General features: G+C 40.3%; 1 long non-coding RNA gene across 1 annotated transcript; it reads right to left on the bottom strand.

The window, feature by feature from the left end:
• Window positions 1–5,157: 5,157 nt before the first annotated feature.
• On the bottom strand, window positions 5,158–20,818 carry LOC106150172. Its single transcript, XR_001236824.1, has 2 exons — window positions 20,696–20,818; window positions 5,158–6,932 (listed from the first exon to the last, which is right to left on the bottom strand). It is a non-coding gene; the product is annotated as an uncharacterized LOC106150172 (long non-coding RNA).
• Between the last annotated feature and the right edge of the window lie 1,502 nt (window positions 20,819–22,320).

Raw genomic sequence — 22,320 nt, 5'->3', positions numbered from 1 at the left:
TGTAGATAAATCAAAACATAATATTAAACAATATAACAAGGTATCAGAATCGTAGAGTCTACTGCTGCTTATATAAAGTTTAAAAGCCTACAAACCCTGGCTATATGCTATTTATGGCAAAGTACATATGTGTATAGATACTTAAGTATAAAATATGCCAAAAAAAGTATCAATGCCAAATTCAGAGTAACATTTTCCTCAGGCAAAGCAAAGAACACTCAGAAAACAGATTTAAAAGGCGTTGACTGTGTTTTACTTCTTTTAAAAAGTGATGTGAAACAGATATAGCAAAACAAAACACAAAAGCATCGAGAAGTTGCAGTGAGCAGACAGTGTTCGTTACTTCTGTTCATGCTTTATTGCAGGCCTGAAACATTTTATCGTGAAAATGCTAAGCTCTCAGACAAGAATCTCCACGTGAAAACCAGTGACAACTTCAGCCACCCAGCTGAATCATTCAGGAGCTTTCCACGCTTCTGTGGAAGGAGCTTCGTCAGAGCTTTTCAGGGTCCAGAGAGCTAGGATCTCTGCCCTGTGCATCCTCACCAGCTATTGGTGAGCAGGGTTGGGGTCAGAGGGCTCCTGCTTGAAAGCTCTTCCGCAGTCATACCACTTGCAATTCACAGAAGGAGCAAGCACTAGGGGATCTAAAAGCTACCATTAGAAACTCTTAGGAGGAAGTGGAATTTAACGAGCTTCCTTTAGACTAAACACAGATACTTGCATGCCTGGTCTGTAATTGCCAGTTCTACCACCATGGATGATAAAAAATGTCTTCGCCCCAATTGCAGTGCTGGCGAGTTACAAAACCTTGGGCAGGACCATGCACCTCTCCAGGCCTCGGCTGCCTTATCTGGGCCTAAAGACCTCTGAGGACTAAGTTTCAGAGTCTGTGGCTATAAGCTGAGAACAGAGAATGCAGCAAATGCAGAAGGGCAGCAAACATCATCTCCCACCCATAGTTTATTCTAGGGCCACTGGTAGTCCTGCACCCAACCCATTCCTCAAACCTGTCCTGCTTCCCTCGCCAGCCTTCTAGAGCTGAAATTCCCACAGTCAGATTGAATGGCACACCCCAGTGCAAATGATAGCAGGACTGCAAAACTCCTTTGCCTCAATGAATATATATTTTTTTAAATTCACATATAGCCACTTCTATAAGCAGTGATCCAAAGGTACAGTGAGTGCTTAAAAATCTTTTAAAATATATTACAGTAAAGACAAATTCCCATTAATCCTCCTCAAAAATACTTCCCCTCACTTCAAACTCACTTATCTCATTGTTCTTGCCACTTCCTGAAGCAGTTTTGGAGTCCTTTTTTGTATTTTTAAGAGGTGTGATAAAAATAGACAGTAAATGCTGCTGCCGAGTGTCATCCAACAGAAAGACAGGCTCGTAAGAACATTATGGTGGGTCCTCATTCACATTATTCAGTGGATCTGGCACCATACAACTTCAAGGTCTTCCCCAAAGTCAGAATGACCATCAAAGATAAAAGTTTTGCATGAAGTCAAGACATCGATATGTATATATAGGATAGTTAAGATAGCTGTTCTACTGTCTTCTGTTGCTTTGCTGAAAGAAACTGTCAGTGAGTCCTTAATTGATCAATATTGCATGTTTCTGTCTGTATTCATGAGAAACCACTTTGAAGATATCAATATGTAATACAACAAGCATTGTTAATTTCCTACCACTTTGTTTGTAACTCTGTATTGTCTGTACTGTTCTTTTGCTATTTTGTAAAATGTTGTCTGTCTGTTAATGTTTTCCTCCTTTTATTTTTAAAATTAAAAACAAACAAAAAAAGAAGTCAGGACATCGAGGCAGCCAGGACAGCACAGCTAAAGACAACAGAAGAGGCCTCCGAGTGCTTCAGGAAGTAGCACAAATGGTCGGTTGAGTGTTTCGAGTGGGGAGGAGTATTTTGAGGGGGATTAATGACAATGTGCTCTTTACTGTAATAATTCTGTTTTTTAGTACACACTGTTTTTCAATCATACTTTGTAACACAGGAAAGAGGACTGCAGCTTAAAAAGCTTGTGTGATTTGCTTAAGATAACACAGTTCTTAAGAGGGAAACTGAGGTATAAAGGCCAAGTCTTCAAATGTCAATCTTAGACCCTTCCCATGATATGACTGTCTCTAGTTAGCCTAAACAGGAGACAGAATCCTCAAAGAAAGCAAGAGTGAGGAAGCAGAAAGAAAGATTGAGGAAAACACATACTCGGAATGGGGCCTGTATCCAAGGGGAAGATCGAAAGAATGAAGGAGTCTGAAAACTCCTGCCTTCCCTTGTCACTGTGCATAAGACTCAGTTCAAACTTTCTGATGCAACATGGACATGGGGCTGAAAACAAGCTACCCCGCTGTGCACGGCAGTTAACAGCGACAGACTACTTTCCTCTCCAAACTCTCCTACCACGGGCAAGCTGAAATATTAGCTGTGAGAGTCAAGAGAAATGAGTTGTGTAAATCCGTATCAGCAGCTCTTGGCACCATAGGTAGGTACTGAGTGACAATTACAATGAAAATGAGAGGACAATGACGGCAAGGACTGAACCAAGAAATGTCCAAAGTCACTGAAATATCTATAGAGAACCATCTCCTGCAACCTGCAGGTCACCTCTGGCTTTCCTGATTCATGATCTTTTCAACACTTAAAATTGTTCTAACAATTTCAGTCTCTGTCCAAAGTGCTATGTTCATTGTTCATTCAAAAGGATTTGATACCAAACATATTCCTCCCATCTCTTTCTAAGTTTGTGTCCATAACACAAATAGCAGCCAGGGAGTGTAGATGGCTTCTCTAAGTTTTAGCCCACTGGTTCACCAACCTATTTTGTAGAAAGTGGGAGAAGGGAAGAGATTAATGGGTACTTCCATACATTGTGCAAATAAAATGGATCCGTTAAACAAAAACACGGAATTCTTGTCATCCTTCTATCACTTGCTAGGGAACTCACTTTGTCCTATTGAGAATATAAAACAAGTGTTTCCTTTTACTTGCCTGGGATTATCCCTTATAAATGGAATTGCCTTACATCAGCTTCCTTACAAAATCTCACAAATAACAATTTTTTTTTAACTAAGCAATGCCTCAAGAGGAAAGCACACAAGCCTAAAATAATAATCAATCTATGTTTGCTTAGGGTCCTTACAGATGTCAGTGTGGAATTAATAAAAAAAAAAGGAAGCTAAAGAAGTTTAAGTCTGATATAGTTCATTTGTTCCCAAAGGTTAACATTTGTATTTGCAACTATGGGTTGTCGTTAAAAATAATAAGCCTTTAAAAGTAACTCTTAAAAGCAGCACCATAAGTGGCTATACTTTGGAGGTCACAAATGGAAGATCACAAATATACACCCAGATGACAAGGAGAAACCAATTTAGCTACATTAGTCAAATAAGTACTTACAATTTGAGCAGCAATTCTTATTAATGTGTTAATGGGGATTCAGAAGTGCTGGTTTTCAAACAATTTAGAAATGAGAATCATGAGCCTAGAAAGCTGCATTAGGTCATCCATGTAGCAATCAGGGTAAAAATATGCAAGAAATCTAAATAAAATTGTTTCAAGAAACTAGAGTAAAAAAAGTAATATTTCTGTATTCGTATATCAGTTGGGGTATGTTATTTTAAACACAAATGAGTAGCTATATTGATAAATATCAGGTGATATTTCACTGTCATCTATATTCTTAAAAGTATATAAGGCATTCTAAAATTGATCAAAGGCTTTTTTGGCTCTTAACTGTCATTTATTTAGGTATAGATTATGTATACTAGGTGAGCATAATAGGACTTCAATGGAAAGAAAAGGCAAATAAATCATTCAGGGCATTTTAACGGGAAGAGAGAGAGAGAGAGGCAGCCTAACTAGAATGGAAAAAGAACCTCAAACTCCAAGATGAGATCAGCAGTGTTTCTGACCTCAGACTGCCCCCGTCCCAGCACCCCTCAGAGCCCCCTCTGGAACATACCATGCAAAGAGATCTTGAGCCACCAGACTTGGAGGTGGCTGCCCCTGAACAAATCACTTCTCCAAATCAGTCCAGTGGGGCCTGCAGAGAACATTTTGTTGTGTTGTAGCTTGTTTTGTTTCCAACATCGCCTGCACTCTAAAGAGGGGGCATAGCTGTCATAAACTGGCAAAGCCAGAAGTTAAAAATAGTCTCTCAAGACTCAAGACTATATTTCACACCAAAGACTCCATTTCCACCCAAAACCATCACCTTTTGGAGCAAGAAGAAATTTTAGAGCTTGCTGAGGACACTCTTCTGGTTCAGTGAAGAAAAATAGGACAAGTACCACTGTACCCACTTTCTAACTTATTTTCCCTATAGGATGGTATTTCCTTTAGAACCCTAGAAAAGCAGGACATTTTCCTCCACTACATAGAACCGAAGGCCCTGTTCTTATGGATGCTAAAGTTAAGTGTAATGCTCTCAAAATGTGGTACATCTTTTCATATGACTGCTGGCTTTGATTTAGTGAAGAGAGGGACACATGTTCACACTTGGCTGGCATTACCACCTCCACAAGAAACATCTGCAGACTCCGCCCTGGATCTGTGTCTTACTGTTGCATCAAAGGTCACCACAATTGAAAGCTCATTTTCACAATCTAAGCAAGCTACTAAATCATCCAGGAGGGGAGAGATTTCAGAGACCACCATGAAAGAATTACAACCAAGTGGGTACCATGTTATCCTCCAGGCCATGTTTTCTTCCTTTTAGTCCTATGATTTTTAAGCCATGAATATATTAATAGATTCTAAATTACATTCTACATGAAATTCTTAAATTAAAGAATATCCAATTTTGTATGTTAAGCCATTAATTAGTGTGTGTGTGTGTGTGTGTGTGTGTGTGTGTGCATGTGTGTGTGTGATAGCAGCTGGAGATTTTCTCTATGACTAAAGTTTTTCTGTCCAGCTTTCAGCTAATAACAGGGCAACAAAAAATAAAGCCAGACTGGTGAATCACTAACCATGCATGAAGATGAAAGGACACTGAAACAAAAAATGAGTGACCCATACATAACCCACATCTGATCCTTTTGAGGTGATATTTAGACTTAGCTAGCTATTACAGATCAAGCTCTAACACTAACCACTGTGAACAACATTCAAAGCAATGGATACACACAGAAAATTGAAAAGACTAATTTTTAATGAAATAGAAGCTGGTTAAAATGAAATACAATATATCAGATGAAGTAAAATCCATAATCACATGAGCCAATTCCTTTTAATATAGGCGTGTACCTCATAACAGTGTCAGTCAATGACTACATAAACCTCACTGATCCCATAAGATTGTACCACCTCGTGATGCCATGACCATTTTAGCTTGGAAAAGTGCACTCTATAGTGTCTGCACCATAATGGTATCACTTATCCATGCTTTTTTAAGGATGAATCCCCTTCTTGAAGAAGAGTATGGCTGTGATACTCTTCCTAAATATATTTTTTAAATGAAATGCAATGAAGGTGAGGAAAATGAGTTTGAGTCTTTTCAAAGGGTTCTCAGAACAAGAAAAGCACACCTGGTAAAGCACATATTAAGAATAGCAGGATGGGGAAGATTAATTCAGTCCCGGAGAGGGACTGAAGTTTGGGGAGGAAGTACTGTACCTAAGAACTGATTCCAAGTGGTTTGATTTCATTAAAAATTAGTCCAGGCATTAAGCAACTAACATGGTTGCACAAAGCATTTTGTCTTGAACTGATGAGTTATTTCTGAGATACATCCAAGAAGATACATGTTACCCAGAGACAAAGGAATCCTTATCAGGAATAAAACAGGACAAGAAAATGTATTAGGTCACATCGCCATAAGACATCTGTGTGTATCTCCAGGTTTTTCCCGTAGCCTGGGAACCCACGCATGGTGGAAGTTACTTTTTCCACACCACAGAAGCTGCAGCGCTGCCTTGATTTGATAAAAAGACTAAATCTGTCTCTTCACCTGAGCTCAACACAGCCTGAGGTCATCCGCAATCCTTCTTTAAAAACTGTAAGACCAATTCCTATCAATCATTTAAATGTTTTAGATTTTGGAGGAGGTGTTGTTTGACTTTTTCTTCTAGAATAAATTTTTTGTTTTATTGCTTGATAGGAAGGAAGAGACGGCACTCCCATATAGATGAATAAAAATGTTTAAGTCATGTTTTCTTATTATTTTGTTTTACTTAGTTATCATGGTTTGATAGTTTTACGTTTTCTTTATTGTTCAAGCTCTTACTCAAACCATCATTCCAGCTCCCATCTTGGGATAAGAAGGAAAAATTAACAGCACAGGCTTAGAAGTGCGGTAAATCTCTGTTCCAGTTTACACTCTGGCATTTGTTTGTTCTATGACCTCTGGCATGTTAGTTAACCTCTGTGAAAGTAATAATATCTACTCCTCATGTCTGTGGTTAAGATTTAAATGAAGAAGAAAAAAATTACCATCATTCATCCTTGTTCCTATGGCACAGTAAAAATTCAATAAATGATGTTCTAAAATATTCTGTCTTTTCATGCCCACCAGGTTGGCAAAAAAATTTTGAAATTTGACAATAAATGTTAACAGGATGTGTAGCAACACAATCTCCCATACCTTATTGAAAGGACTGTGGGGTAGATTAAAGATGACAGCCACAGATCATTACCTGTTGCACTTGCCCAACAAGATTCGGAGTATTGCGTCCTCTGCCCTGGATTCTGGGCAGGCACTGTGACTACACTGGCCAAAAGAATGTGGGAGAAGTGATGGGATGCAATGCCTAGGTCCAGGTCTTAAAAGGCCAGCAGCGTTCACTTCCAAGCTCTTGGGACCTCAGTTCTTGGAACTCTGAGTCACCGAATAAGAAGTCACACTTCTCAGAAGCCACCATTGTGTGAGGAAGTCAAGCCATGTGGACAGGCCCAGGAGAATAAGATGCCCTGTGGAGACAGAGGGGAGAGAACGGAGCTGCAGACATAGGAGTGAGGAAGAAGCCCTCCCAGCGGTGGATCGTCCATCCCCAGCACACTATGCTTCAGTCCCATGAAGTAGACAGGAACTGGCCAGCCAAGTTCTTTCCACTTTCTTGGCCCATAAAATATGAGCACAGTGAAATTGTTGGCATCAGCCACTCACCTTGGAGTAAATCAGTTTGTAGTATTAAATAGCTAGACTAGAAAGAAATGGATACAATCACTTTGGAAAACTGTCCATGTCATCTTGTAAAGCTGAAGATGACTAACTTTTGACCTAATGGTTTCATGTGTCCAGAATCTCTTATATAAGTGCACCATGAAGTAAGAATAAGAATGCTGGTAACATGTTCATCATGGAAAAAGAAACCAGACAACAACCCAAGTGTTCACTAGGAGAACAGGTAAATGTACATGGAACTGCACATATGGAAGCCTGTGGCAAGAAAATTAATCAACTATAGCTGTACACCTCCATGCAGGTTAAAACATGCAATAATAGGGAGAAAACATAATCTTGCGAGAATAGGCATGGAATGGGAGAAAATATAGAGGGTCATTCCGTTTATGTAGAGCAAGAAAATAAAATACACGGTGTGATAAAAAAATACGTGAATTTTTAAAAATTTTTGTTTGTTACAGTAAAAGATACATAGTCATTACTGTCCCTCAAAAATTCTCCTCATTTCAAACACACTTATCCCACCCTTCTTGCCACGTTTTTTTTTTTTTTTTTTTTTGGTTTTTCTCCAGTACCAGGAACCGAACTCACGACCTTGCGCTTGCCAGGCAGGCGCTTTTGCCGCTGAGCTAAATCCCCAGCCCCTCTTGCCACTTTTTAAAGCAGTTCTGGAAGTTTTCTTCATGAGTCTTTTTAGTTGTGCTGTCCTGGCTGCCTTGATGTCCTGAATTCATTCAAAAAGTTTACCTTTCATGGTCATTTTGACTTTGGGGAAGAGCCAGAAGTCACACGGTGCCACAGCTGGTGAATGAGATGGATGTAGATACACTATAAGGTTTTTATTTGACAGAAATTATCATAAATGTTTCAAACTAATTCAAGATACTGAGGCAGTCACTAAAAGACACTCACAAAAGAAGGTTTCCGCAGCTGTTTCAGAAGGTGGCAAGAATGATGGGATAAATGTGTTTGAAGCAAGGGGGAGTAGTTTGAGGGGGGATTATGGCAGCGTGTCTTTTACTGTAATGATTTTTACGTAAAATTTATCATATTTTATCATACTTCATGAACAATATCTTATATATTTATATATGTATATGATTCTTTTACATTTAAGTAAAGGAAAAATAACACAAGATTCAGAAAAGCGGCTAGTTCTGGAGAGGAGAAACCGTGTGGTCTGAAAGAGATACCCAGGAGTTTCAAGGACACTGGTAAGATAGATATTCACAGTCAGGGCAGGGGGTGGGGGGATGACATCATTATTTTTTAAACCAGAGTTGAGAAACTTTCTCACATTGTCTGCTCTAGCTTCCCCTCTCCTCTGAACCCTTCTTAAAATGCAAAAAACAGGGGCTGGGGATTTAGCTCAGCAGCACAGTACCTGCCTGGCAAGCACAAGATCGTGAGTTTGATTCCTGGTACCAGAAAATAAAAAATAAAATATAAAATAAAAAAATAAAATGTAAAAAAACATTCCTTAGCTCATAGGCCATACAAAGAGGCCAAAGGCAAGATTTGGTCAACAGGTCATAGCTTGTCAATGCCTACTTTAAACTGTTAATATCAGTATCATACTGTTTGAGGGCATGTGACATACTCACACACACACACAATCACACACACACACACAAATCAAATAAAAAGAAAAAATGAAACAAGGAGTTTCCAAAGAAAATATACATATTCTTCCAATCTAGATCAAAAGTCCATTCACTAAGCCCCAGCCTCTCAGCAGCCCTCTATGCTACTTCAGCTTACAGACAAAACCTCAACTGTCCCCACTACTAAAGGGAAAGAAAATAATAGTGGACTCCTCCAAAGCTCTTGTCCAGTCTCAACTGCAAGCAAATTCTAAATGCTACGGTCAAAATTGTAGTTGCAGCTTATCCTGAGGCATGGGCCACAGAAATCACAGGTAAAATTTGTAGGTACATCTTTAACTTGGCAAAATGATAATGATCATTGAATGAAATCATCCAGTGACTCTCTGCTGTCAACTCAAAACTAACATTTCCTGAGCTTACTTTGTCCCAAGCTCTGGTGTATACAGTATATGTAAGTTCATCATACTTTTCACAACAACCCCATGTGGGAGGAACTGAGGAACTCAGTTTCATTGTGCTAGAACCTGAGGCAGTAACAGATTAAGTCACTTGCTCAAGAATATATAAGTAAGAATGACGAAGGTGGTGTCCACCCACACTCAGACAGTTGGACCTGGAGCCCACACTTTCAAGCATGACACTATTCTAATTGCTTAATGCATTTGTCTCCAACCATAAGTGAAGTGGTATTTTTATCCCATTCTGCAGATTAAAAAAAAATAGTGTTTGCAACTGGCCCTGGTCCAGGAAGCTCAGCTGGAGGCTGGGACTAGGGCTAAAGCTGCCTCCGCTAGTGACTTCCGCGGCCCTGTGCTAGTCTCAGTTCATCAGGGGTGGGCCAAGAGTTGCTGCTAAGAATGAATAGGTAGACCTTTCATCCACAAGGACAGGCTGTGAGGCTTCATTCATTCTATGTGAAAATAACTATTATTCTCCCTCCAAAGGCTCAAATTTGATCTCTGAGGGGATTAAGAAGGTCACAGAGGCCATTGCTAAGATAATCTTAAAAATTACAAAGGAAAAATAATCCATCTTTAATTGCCCAAAGCCAAAATGTAGAATAGTCATTACCATTTACTCAACATTTAGAATCACCAACTATGTAACACTACTCTTGACAGACGCTCCGATGCAATGACTAACAGGCCGTAGTCCCCCTCCAAGGGTTTGGGACGCTTCCTCTGCGCCCCCAGGGGTTGTTTACAAAAAGCACAAAAGAAAAGACTCAGTTCTGGACAGGAGAAGAGCAGAAGGGCAACACCTCTAGGGTCCCACTGCCACCCCACCACCAACACTCTCCCCTTGCAGCTGGGGCCAAAGACAGAACCATACCATCTCTGACAGACTTCCCCAGGGGAGCGCTTCCTTGTCAGGCATTACAATTGCCTTTCTCCTGCGTGTAGGCTGGAGATGGGGTAGGAAGAAGAAGCAAGGTGGAAAATAGACCCTCAGATGTACACTTTCAGGATGTCAATGATTCCAAAGTTTCCCTTTGGTACCTCAAGCTCAGGTAATGTAAGAATAGCGCATCTGTTATAAGTCATGATTCCTTTGCTCCATCTACACCCAGCCCTGGCAAACCCTGAAAATTAAAGTGATATAGAAAGAGGATTGTTACTGCTTTTGATTTTGTTATATGTATATTATAGGGGAAAGTGAAAGGAGAAAGGCTATGCAAAGGGCCATTATCAGAGGGATTATAGAATAAACTTGTACAAGACCGTCTTCCTCCAACTATTTCCATCCTGGGGAAATCTATTTCTATGATAGAGAAACTCTGAGGGCACATGCCTTAAAGAAGAGCTATGTAGAAGCCATGAGCATGACAATCAGTGGGTAGAAGTCTCACAGGGAAGAGGTATCACAAAGGCGCCAGCCCTGGTGGGCTGTGGATTCCAGTATTCCTACACATGCACACAAGTTTGAAGCTAGCTGATGGCTGCTAGCTCCTTCTCTACCCAGCCCTTCTGCCCAGCATAGGACCTAAATATACTCAACTTGGCACACTCTAGGAGGCCCGTACATGGAAAGAAATCTCGCCCTTTTCCTACTGGCACCAGAAGTTATCTTTCAAGAGAGCAGCCTAAATTATCTGTAAAGACTGCGCCCGTTTTAACAAAGAACCTCATTTCAAAAGGAGCCCCTGCGGCCAAAGCCTCCCCAGGGCCTGTCCGTCCCTGCAGGCCCAGGCCGCTCCCTCAAGGGGCCCACACAGTGACCCTCTGCTGGGAGAGTCACTGTGCATTAGCAGCGGCTGCAGAGTTTCAACTCTTCTCAGAATCCCATTAGGAATGAAAATGCAGATCCCCAAACCAGACCTAACAGGGCCGCAGGAAATTTATACTTTTTAAAGATTCCTTGGATCGAGAGCAACTCTTTGCAAACTGCTTGTCAAGAGTCTAATGGCTCAAAGTCTCTGAAAACTGCTATAATTCACAGTTGGGACTGACCGAACAATAAGACTTTACTATATAAGTCTCTGCATTTTAACTCTGGCCTAAAAGAAAGAAAAGACTCTCTAATGGTGGTAATTCAAATATAGTTAGAGCATTCCTAGACTATTTTGATAACAATATAGATAAAACATATCTAATATAGAGATAAGCTATCTCATTTTGTTAATCTTTTATTCCAATGTCCCCATAAGCATGTATGGATAAAGGTCAGAAGTCCCAGTATGGGATATAGAAAGTATGTTCACCTTGCCTACACTGTAAGTGACCTCTGTCTACTTAAATTCCCACCATTCATTTCTACTGTGCTCAAGCCCACAACTAAAATAATCAAACAAAAACAAAATATTAAACAGTGGAAAAAGAAAAACAATGGACTTTTTTTCAAATGAAGAAAACTTATGAATTAGGTACAGTACTTATGAATTAGGTACAGTAACTTGAGGACTAATACAGGTTAATTCTTCCCTCTAACCCCGTGAAAAAGTTTGTAACATCTCATGTCAGTAGGGTCCATGGCTGGGAGGCTCAGAGGCAGTGGTAAAGGCAAAGTGCCAGGCACCTGATCCAGAAAGACAGAGAGGGGCAGAAAGATCCCGAGCAGGGGCTTAGAGAGGCATGGGAATGCCTGGGAAGGATCATCCTAGAGTTCTCTACACATTCTTCATCACAACTTCATGGCCAGAGTCAACATAATGAGGATACACACCAACTACTTTCTAGCCTGAGCTTTGTTCAACTATAATCTGGGCCTGTTGGTCCACACCTGTAATCCTGGGAAGGCGAAGGCCTATTGCAGGAGTGAAGGGCCTGAAAGTGGAAATGGGATGCATTACAGCCTCGTCAGCAGCATTCCCGAAAACACCTGGATCTGATTGAGAACCCCTGAGATCCTCCTGCTCCCTTACATAGCAAGATGGGGTGGAGTTTTATTAACCGAGGAAGAAGAGGAAGTAACTAGAAGGCTGCCGAGGCCTGGAACAAAAGAAACAAAAGAAAATGGGGGTGGGGGAGAAATAAAATAAAACAGAGGGAAAGAAGCCTAGGAACCAAATAGAACATAATTTAAACATTCTTTCATTAATTCAGAAATACTTCCTGGACATCTTCTCCTTAAATTCCAAATTCCTCATTTGAGGCAGCCTAAATGCAGAGCCATCCCAAGCATTGCCTTTTTCTTTCCAAAATGTCTTGATTTCCCTGGGCTTTCCCCATTACCATGCTCCACTCATGATTATTCCCATTCCAGGACTGATTAAGAGGAGACTCAATTTAGAATTGAAAGGAGGAGCTTACTTCCCTGAAGAAATAATTATGTTATTATTAACATGAGTTTTGCTGTATTCAGAGTCTATTGGGAGTCTAAGTGCTATTTTTAATGTTTTAACATTCTGTGGGAAATGTATTTTCAGTTCTCAACATCCAGTTTATGAATAATCTTTTGGAACAAAAGATGTTTGTGTACTGGACATTGCTTCTATCTAGCAAAAGTGAAAAGAGCAGTGAAGGAAGTGCAGAATATAGGAAGTGTTAGAACTAGAGTAAAATGCTTTGGAAGAAAATCCCAAGATCAGTAATTTTTAAAATTTATAATTAAAATACAAAGCTTTCTTACTTTTTCAGATAGTCATTTTTGATTGGGAGACTCCCTGCCTGTCATTTGCACTTGACTCTTTAATAGCTTAAGACCTCATTGAATTTATTTCTATTAGTACAGTCGGCACCAAGGAAGGTTATTCTGTTAAACAGTGTTATGGTTTGTGTCTAGATGTTCCCCCAAAGCCTCATGCAGTTATAGGGCTTTTTTCAGAGGTGGCCGAATCTAGAGTGTGTGATACTGGGATTAAGGATGAGTGATTACTCAATCAGTCCACTGATTGGTTTGGCATAGTTCTGGCTAGGGTTAAGGGTGTGAGTGCTACACCTGCCCTATGATCTGCATACAATACAAGAGACAGAAAGAGACTTGTCTCCGCCTTGTTCTTTTTCTGTCCTCTGCCACCATAAACTGTTTCTCCTCTGGGATGGGCTTCTACCAAGCCACTCTGCCTTGGACCCAGCTGATTATGGACTGAAACTTCTACAGACTGTGAGCTAAATAAACCTTTCCCCCTTTAACTTTGGGTGTCAGGTATTTTTGTCTCAACAAGGAGAGAGAAGTAACTAAGACAAACAGTAATGTGTAGTAAGAAAACAGGAGCTGGTAACATGGGATGACAGCTTCCCATAAAACAACAACCAGACCTCGGGAGACAATGGACACATCAAATGTGATCTCCTTTTGGGTTTCTGAGTTTCTCTCAGGGGACGTTGGTGACATGGAGACTTGGGTCAAGACTCTCAAAGTGCCTTCCACTGCCAGCCAAACCTGTTGTCAACAACACTTTGTTAGTTCTGCTTTTGCCTGGAACTGTTTTCTACTGGCCTTGAGGAAGCCTGGCTCTTGCCCCCGACATGCCTGGATTCCCAACCCTTAGCTGGAAGTATGAATGAACCCCAAATGAGTTTGGGCTGCACTCTGAACTAAGAATAAATATTGGATTCACAACAGGTATCTTTTTATGGATGTTTTCATTAAAATATTACACTTTTCCAGGTAGCTTATAAAAAGGCCAAGTTTTTGTCCTTCAAAATAGCCAGTGGACCCTTGAGTTACAACTGGCCTCACATACAGTTTGGATTATGTCTGGAATTTTAGGTTTAACTTATAACCAAAGTCTTGAGGTAAGACCCAAATGCTAGCCACTTGAGTGGTTGTAAACAAAGACTCAAAATACCAGAAAAGCATATGGAAGCATCAGTCTGAGCCCTGATGCGTGTTTGTGGACATGATTTTCGTCAGTGCTTTATATAATCACTACAATCACTGCTATCAAAATGTCCCCCAAAAGTTAGAAAAGAAGAAACAAAGGGAAGGGAAAGAAAGCGATCACAATAAAAAAGAACAGTGTTAAAGAAAAGACAGAAACACACATCCTTAGACCAGTTTTTAGTTCAGAAAAGGTTGAGATCTAGGAGCCAGAAGCAGGTCCTAGTGGGCTACAGAGTCTTCCAAGGACAGAAAGGACACCAGGGAGCCAGATTGCTGATGTTCCTATGGAAGAGGGCTCTCCTTCCAAACACTAACCACCCTCCATTTCATCCTCCCTCCCTGCAAGCTGAAGATGTCCACTTGAATGGTGAATACAGTATAAAATTATTGTTTCTCATAAACTAGGCACATTTTGTAACTTTTTGGTGAACACACTAGGAAAATTATTGTTGTTTCAATAATTTAATTATTGAATTACACATCCCTTTCTGAGTTTAAATTACACATCCCTTTTTTATTATGAAAAGGTTAGTTAAGGGGTGCTTTGGGAGGTTTGGAATGCAGTGTGGGTATTTCCATTATTTTTTATGGGAAAACAGTCTTGACTTACAACTAATTTGAGTTACAACCAGTCCTTGTGAACTAATTGAGTTCATAAGTCAAAGGTATAGTATAGGTGCTTTAATGTAAAAGAGGCATTATTTTCATTGATTAGATGGAACAACTACATTCATCAATTCATGGACTTGTTTTATAGAAGGAAAAAAGTGTTCTTGATTTGAGTTAAAAAACACAGTAAAGCAGGTCATTTGTGGTTTAAATACTAATCTTGGCTCAGTGTGGGATCCATTTGCCAATGGCAAAAGATGCAACATATGTGCCAGCTGTTGGCAACTCAAATGTGTAGAATCAGCAGTTGAACATGAGCCCCTTCTTCTCCATCCAACAGGACTGGACCCCTGTTTGTTTGCTTGTTATTTTTTGGCAGTATTAGGGATTACACAATCCCAACTCTACTGATCCTGACCCACCCAAATCAGCCCTTGCCACCTCCAGAGGACGCTGACTTTCGTCTAAAGATAAGCACCTCTCCAGCTCAGTTAAATGCCAGAAACATCTGTATGCTGGGGCCACTCTGCAAAAATGAATAAATTCTGCATGTTGTCTGATGCTCACACGACAACCCACCAGGCACTCACATAATTAAGAGAGTATATATAATTCTTACAAGATTGCAGAAAGAATAAACTTGTTGCATGCTGTTAACAAATTTAAAAAGACTTGTGCTTAAATTTGGAAAAAAAAAAAAAAAAAACCTGCTCCTGGAAGACCAACTGAGTTATCTTTTAAAGTTGGTTATTTTAATTATTTCCAGCTCAGCATTCCATACCTAGATATAATACCCAAAAGAAATATACATATATACCAGGAGAGATACAGAAGAATATTCACAGCATCAAACAGTATGATATTAAAAAGCTGAAAACAACCAAATACCTACCAACAGTAGGATGAATAAATAAATAGTAATATATCAATATAATGAAATACTATCCAGCAGTGAAAATAAGTAACTACAGCTATGTTTAACAAGACAGAAAAAAAATTAATACCACAGTATAGATGAAACTAAGTTCCAGAAAATCTTTGTGTAGACTGCTACCCTTTATATAAAGTTTTAAAATGAATGAAAGTAAATGATGCATTGTTATAATTTTTTTTAAAAAAAGAAATAATGGATGCTTCTGAGGATGAGAAAAGAAGACAGAGTCTTGGGTCTTGATGTAAGATGTTGATTAGGTTCTGATTTTGGTATGATTTCACAGGAGTTCAGGGAATCAATTTTTTAAAACGTAATGCATAGGCAAATAATGATAATATATCTAATAACACAGACCGTCAAGTCAAGAAGAGCTTGGAGTGAAGTATTTCAGGTCATAAAAGAAAACAACTTCCAACCCAGATTGCTATACTCTGCAAAGCTATCTTTCAAAATTGATGGAGAAATAAGATACTTCCATGACAAAGATTAATTGAAGAAATTCATGACCACCAAACCAACCCTACAAAGACTACTGAAAGACATTCTACAAAGAGATAAAAATGACCACAATTTCAAGACCAACTATAGAAAAGAGCTACACAGCAAGGTAAGCAATTAAACAGAGGGGGAATGTACAGAACCAAGAGTGGGAAAATAACATGACAAGGATAAGTCAATACATATCAGTAACAACTATTAATGTAAATGGCTTCAATTCACCAATCAAAAGAAATAGACTGGCAGAGTGGATCAAGAGACAAAAACAAAATACAACAATATGCTGTATACAAGAAATGCTCAAAAGCAAAACTCAAAAGGAAATCCATAGACTGAAAGTCAAAGGAAGGAAAACAGTACTCCATGGGACTGGAACCCAGAAAAAAGCAAGAGGAAAACAGAACGAGCACAAATAAACAACCTTATGTTACACGTCAAACTTCTAGAAAAAGAAGAGCAAGTTAATCCCAAAGCCCAAAGAAGGGAGGAAATTATAAAGATCAGAACAGAAATTAACGCAATTGAAAACTAAAGAAAGCAATACAAAGAATTAATGAATCAAAGAGTTGGTTCTCTGAAAAAATAAATAAAATTGATAAACTCCTAGCTAACCTTATCAAAAAAAGGAAAGAAAAAAACTCAAATCAAAATAAAAATACCACTTTTTAAAAAAAAATACCATCATTCCTCAGTTGATGGACATTTGGGTTGTTTCCAAGATTTAGCTATTACAAATTGCACTGCTATAAACATGGGTGCACATATATTGCTGATATTTTTTTTATTACTTGTTACTGCCTTTGTTTGATCAATCTTACATTCTTATGTCTGGCGAACTGAGCAACTTCATTGAAGATAACAGTATGTAATGTAGCAACCATTGTTAATTCCTATCATTTTGTTTTGAGGTCATGTATCATTTTTGTTGTTTTTGTGTTGTTTTGATTTTTTCTTCATTGTTGCTTTGTTAGTCTTTTTAATTTTTTAAAATAAAAAAGAATTTTCAAATCACTCAAAGAAAAATATAATTATCATTATTAAAATAATTGCTTGATTTAGGAGTGTTTAGTCTGTTGTCTGCTGGGCAAAAAATGACCAAATGAACTATTGCTTCAACCATTTTAACACTAAAAGTAGACATTCTTGAGGATTTTCCCCATCTGTGCTGAATATAATTAGGCTCTGCCCTTTAGGAGCCAACTTTGTGTTCAGAAACCTCGGCTCCTCTCCCAGCTAGTCCCCACAGGAATAACACAAGCACCTGAGCTGGCCACGTGGCCGGTGGCAATACTTGCTATTTTGGAGCAGAGAGGCTTTGTCAGGAAAGAGAGCTTTCCAGAAGTCTGCAGCTAAGGAGAAATAGGCACACATTCAGGCTACCTAATGCTAAAACCTCTCACCTCCATCTGCATTTCATCTGCAGAACAAGGCCACGCCTGTGCGCTGTTTGCTCATCCAGACCCTGTAAGCCTCCCAGCCTGGGACTGGGACTATCTATCGTGCAAAGACAGCTGCCTCTGGAATTCCATCTGCAGACTCGGATGACACAGTACAGTCAGTGGGAGTCATGTGGACTCCTTGTCATTTATTACACACAGAACACACTTGAAGCCACTTTTCTGAGGATGCTTCACTCAGAGCCAAATGCAGCAAACCAACCTACGTTTCCTCCTACCCAGCTCCGAGACTTGAAAAGTACTCTTGCCCATCTTCCTGAGCTCTCTTGTAAAGGACGTATTGTCAGGCACAAGAGCCCCCGGGGTCAAGACCTAGCTGGGTTCATTATCTTCCAATAAATACCCAGATTAGTTTGAGACACCTCTGAGTAGTTCCCAGTCCCTTTCTCTTCTAGAAGATGAGGTAAATACTAGATGATCCTTAATTGTACAAGATGACTCCTTTGGATGGAATGACACAAGTGCAAAAGGAAAATGGAGTAAGAGAATTCCAACAAGATGATACCTCCCAAACAGGGACTTCAGCAGGACAGGGGCGCCTCAGAACCTGGCCATATTCCACACTTCTGAGAGAGCTGTCTTCGCTTTGCCTGAGCTTCGCATAAACCCAGTTTATAGGTTCCCACAGCAATGCTCTGGGAACAAACAGGGATTCAATGGCCAATGGCATCAGAGTGAGAGGTCTTTCCCAGGCCGGGTGCCTTTGGACCAGCCAGGGCCTAGGCGTGATCATCATATGGTCGCGTCTCTGTCTCGAGATGGTACCAGGCAGGCCTCTCCACCAGCTCTGTCCTCTCCATCTCAGCATCCCTTTCCCACATTCATGCTTCCCTGTATCCTCACCTCACCCCTCAAAACCCTCTCTTCTTCAAAGACACTCAGTTCCCCCACCCTTCAACAGCTCCACCTGTACTTAGCCAAAACCAGTAGCCCTGCTCGAGGGAGAAAAAGGCAGGGAGGCGTTTAGGTTGTCCTGACAGGAGGACATGAGAGGTTTACACCGGGCCTGCTTTTTTTTTGCTCTGCTCCTGTGTAAACCATTATTTCTTGCCACGAAAATGATTACTCCAGTGCCCTGTTGGACAGAGAGACATTAAGCCCTAAGTGGACTTCTATGCTTTGATGATGTATCGCCTCAGAACCAGGAATCAAGACTCTGGCATGCTCTACTCAGCCCGCTGTCACACACCTGCCTCCAGGAAGGCGCCAAGTCAGCTCAGGTTGACACCAGAAAGAGCTGTCCTTAGGTTTATCTCTGCCAAAGTGTGACCACTGAATGCAAAATAATCTGAAAGTATCTTTAGCCTTCTGAAAGCTAAAGCAAAACATTAGTAGCTTAACATTTCTATTTTCTCCACTCACCAAAATCTCCCTCAGCAAGCCACAGTGGAACAGAAGTGGAAAAGAACAGTAAATCACAGGTGGGTGGAACCGATTTGGACAATGGATCGACAAGTTTTCCTGAAATGTAGTAGACTGGTACAATCAATTCAGTAGCTGATAAGAAAATCGCTGCAGTGCTGATTATATTTTCTGAGACAGGACGTATATTTTCAGAGAGGTCTTTTCTTAATCCTGCTGAGTTGCCTCATAATACCTTAGGTTTTGTTGCTTCATTTAAATATGAGTCAGTCACAAGGAATGCTGGTGCACAAGCATGCTGACTGCCCAGTGCCGGGGTGCAAATAAGGCAAAACCCTGAGTTTACCCCATCACCCTCCTCCAAGTGTGTGGAATCATCTCCTCCTTCATTTGCTTATGTCTTTCATGAGCAATTTCATTTATTCCCTTAAGCTTCAAATGTCATGTGGGATATTAAATGGAATTGATTCTGAAACTTAAACATCTATTTCTCCAATGTCTGTGAAAATCAAGCTTCGGTGGTGGATAAAATAACCCCAAATTGGGTCTGTTGGCTTGAGATTAGCATATGAGAATCTATCTTGATACAGTAACCCCCTAGAGTGAGAGGGGCATTTGTTCAGCCTCAGAGGGTTAAAGGGCCTTTCATCCTCAATTTTGAAGGAATGGAATAAAACCTTAAAGGGAATGGATAGCATTTCCTCTGTGCATGCAAAGACAATAAGAAATACTCAGTGAAATGGATTACTTTACAAAAATCATCTCTCAGCCTGATACAATACAGACAAGACAGAAACGTGACTTATTTATTTCTGCTCCCTGTAAATCTTTTTATTTTCCTTCCTGAAAGTACCCCCAGTAGCGTACCAGCTGTGACCGGTGCCTGACATGTGTGTGTGCTGCAATTCCTTGCTGGCGGTATTAAGAATTGAAGCATCCCCCTCAATCCACCACACAGGAAGTCAGACCATAGCTGCTGGTATTTGATTGCATTCTAATTACTTCCTCTATATCCCTCTTCACATCATTATTCCAAGACCACCAGAACAAGGTTTTCCTCAGAATACTAATGCTACAGTTCATCAGGATTCTTGAGCTCATTTGTGTGTCTCCCTAGACGGAAAGACCAACCCTGGGAAAAAATGGAAATCCAGACTCTGCTCAATATCACATTACCATGTCTCTTCCTATCGTGGTCACAAAAGTCATTTCCCAGTTGTTTCACATGAATAGTCCTTTACCACTTATCAATATGGATGAACCCCAAACTACCCACTTTATGCAAAATAGCAAAAGGGAATTGTCCTTTCTTTAAAAATAAAAAGCAAGCAATTAGACCATTTTTACCCCACTGTGAAAACAGGTCTCTCCGTACATTTAGCCTAGCTCCTAAAAATTACCTCCAAGCCATTCACATCAGGACTACACAAGAGACCTCCTGTGGAAATAAGAGGCTAAACTTTAAAACCCCCCAGGACACCTCTGCAGAAAGACAACTCAGCCATGAGTGACCCAGAAAGGAGAACACCCCGCCCCACTTCCCCCAGAGGTGTCGCAGCTCGGGTCAGAGGCATGAGCCATTCGGGGTGGTCCTGGGTGAGCAAGTCAACCCATGAGGAGAAGTGTGGTGAAGGCACAGTACGAGATATTTATCTGAGTATTTAAAAAATTAACTGTGGCCAGAGATTCAACATCGTTTTTTTGATGGGTTCAGATGATAGACTATGTTTTAAAGATGATGTTTATTATTTCTATGTACAGAAAACTCAACAGTGTGTTATTTCACCCAGCTTAGTGGCAAATGCTTTAGCTCTTACCTTTTCCAGGTTGGCAATGTGAGGCACAGATTTTAGATCCAGGGCCTTGGCTGCCCACTGGCTGCAGATCCTACCATTTCCACTGCTGGAATCAGTCCTGAGAGCTTCTGCCTGCTGAGCCAGAGCTCCTCTGTCTTCCAGATGAACCTGTGCAAAGGCACAGTGGAGCACACCTTGTCCCAGTCTGGTCTCACCCTTGATGATACAGTAAGGGACGCCACCTTACCAAACAAGTCAGGTAGGACAGCTGGGTGGAGGGGACCCATGTCGTGTTTGGTCACCACCCGTTGAGCCTTCTTGTTCTCCACTGTGGACAGGATTAAGCCCTGCTCCGTGGATAGGTGCTCTCCTAATGGGAACATCCATGTTGTTGGCAACCTCCTTCTTAGCTCTGGCCAACAGTCTCTGCTTCTCCTCTTGTTTTTCCTCTGGTCTGTATTTGTTGGCCAGGTTGACCCCCAGGGAGATGTTTGGGGGCCAGGGCCTAGGTCCACTGGTCGGTCCCAGAGGCACTTTGATCTGCTGATAAAGGCAAGCCCTTTGTTGCTGCTGCTGCTGCAACTGGAATTCATGGGGTTGTACAGCCTTCACATGGAGATATAAACTCAGCCCTGTTTTATTTTATTTTATTCATTTTATTTTATTTTATTTTTCACTGCTGTAGATTGAACACAGGAAACATTAAGCTATATTCTCAACCCATTTTATCTTCCTTTATTTTTGCCCCCACTCACTTGAATTTGTAGTCCTCCTGCCTCAGCCTCCTGAATAACTGGGAATAGGCTTATGCCACCAAGCCTAGTTTACACATTATTTTTAATTATCAAACAATCACATGAGGTAGGTAGAACCTGTTAAAAAGAAAATTACCTCTTGAAGACATAGGGGTAGGCAGAAAGTTCATGAACGAAAACCAAACTGCACATGAAATACTTCAAAGAATCAACAACTGGGATCTCATCCTACTGAAAAGTTTCTGCACATCTAAAGAAATCACCAGCAAAGTAAAAGGAAAACCCACAATAGGGAAAAAAAATTTAGCTGACTGTCCCTCAGACAAAGGTCTTCTATCTAGAACATATAAAGAATTAAAAGCATCAGCACTGCCAAATTCAAAGACCCAATCCAAAAATGGGCAGCTGATATGAATACACACTTCTCAGATAAAGAAATACAAATGGCAAATAAATACATGAGAAAATGTTCAACATCAGTAGTCATTTGAGAAATGCAAACTGAAACAACATTGAGATTTCATCTCACCCCAGTAACAATGACTAGCATTAAGAAATCAACCAATAACAAATGCTGGTGAGGCTATGGAGAAACAGGAACCCTTCTGCACTGCTGGTGGGAAACCACTGTGGAAATCAGTTTGGAGATTCCTCAGCAAACTAGGTCTAGAGGTCCCATTCAACCCGGCTATTCCCCTTCTGGGTATTTTCCCAGAAGATCTGAAAACATCATATCACAGCGATATATGTCCATCCATGTTTGTAGCAGTGCAATTTGTAATAGCTAAGTTGTGGAAGCAACCCAAATGTCCATCCACTGAAGATTGGATTAAAATATTGTGGTACTTTTATATAATGGAATATTACTCAGCTATAAGGAAAGATAAACTC

Source organism: Chinchilla lanigera, unplaced genomic scaffold (assembly GCF_000276665.1).
Source record: "Chinchilla lanigera isolate Chin_1 unplaced genomic scaffold, ChiLan1.0 scaffold00065, whole genome shotgun sequence".
Classification (NCBI taxonomy): Eukaryota; Metazoa; Chordata; class Mammalia; order Rodentia; family Chinchillidae; genus Chinchilla; species Chinchilla lanigera.
This window is presented reverse-complemented; position numbering and strand designations above follow the sequence as displayed.